Here is a 5,000-nt window from a genome sequence, read left to right on the forward strand (position 1 = left end):
AGGGTAGGAAACTATGGGCAACGGTTCGCGCGCGCCCTCTGGTCCTGACATCAACGTCCACAATAAACAGACCATACCGCCCTCTATGGGACGACGCTGACACCGCCACCCACAGACACAACACAGCCATCTATGAGAATGTGACCAAACTACATTGCCGTCTGGCCCAGAAACGACACCTCCATCTACAGGAATCCAACGGAACTACACCAACCATACTGCCAAACCACAGCATCGCCATCTATGACAATGTGACGAAACCACATGCAATAGCCCCATCTACGCGAATCGGACGACACTACGTCCACCATGTCGCGCGCACCACAAAAACAAAATACCGCACTCTGCAAGTCTCCCGCAACATGACCTGCTGCACCGACGATACCGCCATCTATGAGACGCCACGCCGACTACGACATCGCTAGGTCCCACAGTGCCCATTTTCCGACGCCACCCACAAAGCCTGCACCATCTGTCCACGACAGGAGCCCCAACGCCAGTGCCTGCGTCGCACGAAGTAGTCAACCGACAATCACTCCACCCGCACCCGCACGTGGCCCACCCCAACCGCCCAAATCGCAACCCAAGCGGATGAACGGCGGACTCTTCCCGCACTCGTACGTTGCAATCCACCCCTATATCTTGCGTTTCATGAAGAGTTATATCCAATATGCCAAATTCCCGCTGTCCCTATACATGCTGTAAGTCTGTGCACACAATATGAACCACACCTCAGCGAGACACTCTATCACACATTACTCTCTGCCTGTAACAGACACAGATACAATATGTAAGCACCAGCATGGACCAACGTCCGGTGCATCCTCTCCGCCACAGTACACCATCCACACTATGATAACCACACCAGGGGGTTCAATTATAAAATAGAATATCCCACCCGTCCGACATCCACAATTGCTCAGATAAGCCACCAACACCCACACATGTCCTACACAGGGGTGCACCCAACACCACCACACTGCCTCCTGTTACAGCACAGAAACAATGGCAGGAATGAATCGCACAGGTCTGCCACTCCCTTGCCGCAACCACAGACGCGGCGCGCCTCCAGTCACGAGCGAAAAGCGCATCCTGACGAGACATAACTGCTGTCACATACTGACGCTGCCTCAGACATCCACTTACAATGATCACTACCAACGAACCTCGGCCCCCCCCCCCCAACACACTATCTCTTACCACGTTGTGTACTGTAATCCAACCCATTTCGCACCTTAACCTAACCCATTTTGCACCTTAACCTAACCAAATTTGTAACGCAATTTGTACCGCAATGTAACGCAATTTGTACCGCAATGTAACGCAATTTGTACCGCAATGTAACGCAATTTGTACCGCAATGTAACTCAATTTGTACCGCAATGTAACTCAATTTGTACCGCAATGTAACTCAATTTGTACCGCAATGTAACTCAATTTGTACCGCAATGTAACGCAATTTGTGCCTTAACCTAACCCAAGTTGGGCCTTAACCTAACCCAAGTTGGGCCTTAACCTAACCCAAGTTGGGCCTTAACCTAACCCAAGTTGGGCCTTAACCTAACCCAAGTTGGGCCTTAACCTAACCCAAGTTGGGCCTTAACCTAACCCAAGTTGGGCCTTAACCTAACCCAAGTTGTGCCTTAACCTAACCCAAGTTGTGCCTTAACCTAACCCACGTTGTGCCTTAACCTAACCCACGTTGTGCCTTAACCTAACCCACGTTGTGCCTTAACCTAACCCACGTTGTGCCTTAACCTAACCCACGTTGTGCCTTAACCTAACCCACGTTGTGCCTTAACCTAACCCACGTTGTGCCTTAACCTAACCCACGTTGTGCCCTAACCTAACCCACGTTGTGCCTTAACCTAACCCACGTTGTGCCTTAACCTAACCCACGTTGTGCCTTAACCTAACCCACGTTGTGCCTTAACCTAACCCACGTTGTGCCTTAACCTAACCCACGTTGTGCCTTAACCTAACCCACGTTGTGCCTTAACCTAACCCACGTTGTGCCTTAACCTAACCCACGTTGTGCCTTAACCTAACCCACGTTGTGCCTTAACCTAACCCACGTTGTGCCTTAACCTAACCCACGTTGTGCCTTAACCTAACCCACGTTGTGCCTTAACCTAACCCACGTTGTGCCTTAACCTAACCCAAGTTGTGCCTTAACCTAACCCACGTTGTGCCTTAACCTAACCCACGTTGTGCCTTAACCTGCTCTGTAATTGGCATATGACACGTTACATTAATCCAGTGTTGTCTAACCACAACCCTCTGAATATAGTTCGCTACTCGCACCGCCCACCCTCTTGTGTATCGTTTCATGTTCAACACTTCGCAAGTGTTGCTTACTTTTTACATGCTCCCGCTGTACACTGTAATGTGGACGACTGCAGGATGTACATCGCCCCCCCCCCTCCCCCCTGCCTTCGCACGCTGGTCGTTCAGGTGCTTGCGTGTTCAATGCCCTTCGCAGCTGTTCACTGGCATTCGCATGTCGAAGCGCTCAGTCTACGTCGTGGTACGGCCTGTGTCCACTGTCCGCTGATGTCGTAAGCTTAACCCTCACATTGTACTGCACATAGGTCCGTATGTACTGAATGATACGCTGTGGCACATGTGTGACCGTACAACGACTGCGCCCAACAACAGCGAACCATACGGTCCAAATGTTGTGCACTCAGCCACGTGCCGTCTCCCCATAACAGCTACATTGCAGTGTGGTACGCCATAGAGACGTGTGGGAGTAACGGACGCCCTGGATGGCGATCAGCATGAGCCGTCTGTTGATGTAGTGGCGCGTGTATTCAAACGTAGTCGTCTCTTCTCACACAGTGTGATAGCATGGTGCACCGCGTTCCACATCTGCGACATGGTACAGATGCTGGTTGACAGTCGGTCTCGTAATGGACATCGCATACGTAGGGGGCCACCTCCCACGCGTTCTCTAGTCGGGCACATTTTGTTGCGTGTATGTGGGCAGACGTAGTGTGTCGTGACACCTAACAGACAGGTATGCAATAATCGTTGCATTTGCAAACTGGGATGGACGTCTCCGTTTGCTGGTGACGTTACGCAAATGAACAACTGGTAAACCCATTGTGGTGCGGTTGTTGTTGCTGGAGGTAAATCAGTAAGGGCAAAATCTGTGTGTGAAGCGATACGCGGCGGTGGCTGGGTGGGACCGTCCCCGGCCGGTGAGGGGGGGCCGCCCGGCGTGCTGGCCGCGCGGTGCGTGGGCGCACGCGCTACAGCCGGCTGGTGGGGGCGCCCAGTGGCAGGCGCGCCGGCCGACGGACGCGGCAGGCGGCGCAGCTGCGCGCCGGGGCACCCTGCGCGCGGCGCCGGGCGGCCAAAGTGGGTCCTCGCGGGCCCGGTGCGAAGCGCGGTGGACATCTGCAGTGTGCTGGTCCGACTGAGGACTGTGTGCGTTGAGGATGCGCCGCCGCCCGGCACTCGGCGCCGCGACGCCGTCTGCTGCTCGGTCGCCCCAGCGGTTCTCGCTGGTGGTTTGTATCGCAGTTGTGCAGACGTGTTGGCACGTGCGCTGTGCTGGGAGAGTTCGCTTCGGCACCCACGTGGGGCCTTTGCCCTTCTGTGGCGCTGGCGTTGGAGCTGCCGGTCACCGTAGGTGGCGCGTGTTGTCTCCCGCCGGCAATGCCACGACAGCACGCTCCCGGGCCTCTGTCGGCAGCGGCAAGCTCAGTTGGGAGCACGGGTGGTCGCACCTAAAGCGTCTACTCGCCTAACTCCGGGCGATTGCGCCTCTCTCGAACCCGACCAAGTACTTAGGACGGCGCTGCGCGCCGCCGGGACCTGAGAGGGTTTCGAGGTGTATTGTGCAGGGGAGCTCAGCCTCCTCCTGTTTGCAGAATAATTGAGCGGACGCTTGCGTGTTCGCGCGGGCCCCTGGGACACACTCCCGGGCGGCCGGCTGCTCAGCTCTAGTTGACGCAGCTCCCTGGTTGATCCTGCCAGTAGTCATATGCTTGTCTCAAAGATTAAGCCATGCATGTCTCAGTACAAGCCGCATTAAGGTGAAACCGCGAATGGCTCATTAAATCAGTTATGGTTCCTTAGATCGTACCCACGTTACTTGGATAACTGTGGTAATTCTAGAGCTAATACATGCAAACAGAGTCCCGACCAGAGATGGAAGGGACGCTTTTATTAGATCAAAACCAATCGGTCGGCTCGTCCGGTCCGTTTGCCTTGGTGACTCTGAATAACTTTGGGCTGATCGCACGGTCCTCGTACCGGCGACGCATCTTTCAAATGTCTGCCTTATCAACTGTCGATGGTAGGTTCTGCGCCTACCATGGTTGTAACGGGTAACGGGGAATCAGGGTTCGATTCCGGAGAGGGAGCCTGAGAAACGGCTACCACATCCAAGGAAGGCAGCAGGCGCGCAAATTACCCACTCCCGGCACGGGGAGGTAGTGACGAAAAATAACGATACGGGACTTATCCGAGGCCCCGTAATCGGAATGAGTACACTTTAAATCCTTTAACGAGTATCTATTGGAGGGCAAGTCTGGTGCCAGCAGCCGCGGTAATTCCAGCTCCAATAGCGTATATTAAAGTTGTTGCGGTTAAAAAGCTCGTAGTTGGATTTGTGTCCCACGCTGTTGGTTCACCGCCCGTCGGTGTTTAACTGGCATGTATCGTGGGACGTCCTGCCGGTGGGGCGAGCCGAAGGCGTGCGACCGCCTCGTGCGTGTTCGTGCGTCCCGAGGCGGACCCCGTTGAAATCCTACCAAGGTGCTCTTTATTGAGTGTCTGGGTGGGCCGGCACGTTTACTTTGAACAAATTAGAGTGCTTAAAGCAGGCAAGCCCGCCTGAATACTGTGTGCATGGAATAATGGAATAGGACCTCGGTTCTATTTTGTTGGTTTTCGGAACCCGAGGTAATGATTAATAGGGACAGGCGGGGGCATTCGTATTGCGACGTTAGAGGTGAAATTCTTGGATCGTCGCAAGACGAACAGAAGCG

General features: G+C 54.2%; 1 non-coding gene across 1 annotated transcript in view; it reads left to right on the forward strand.

The window, feature by feature from the left end:
- The first annotated feature begins 3,964 nt into the window (after positions 1 to 3,964).
- LOC126178786 (small subunit ribosomal RNA) overlaps positions 3,965 to 5,000 on the forward strand; it is a 1,909-nt gene continuing 873 nt past the window's right edge. The window contains exon 1 of the ribosomal RNA XR_007536642.1: positions 3,965 to 5,000. This exon is cut by the window's right edge and continues 873 nt beyond it. This is a non-coding gene — a ribosomal RNA (small subunit ribosomal RNA).

This window comes from Schistocerca cancellata, chromosome 3 (assembly GCF_023864275.1).
Source record: "Schistocerca cancellata isolate TAMUIC-IGC-003103 chromosome 3, iqSchCanc2.1, whole genome shotgun sequence".
NCBI classification, from domain to species: domain Eukaryota; kingdom Metazoa; phylum Arthropoda; class Insecta; order Orthoptera; family Acrididae; genus Schistocerca; species Schistocerca cancellata.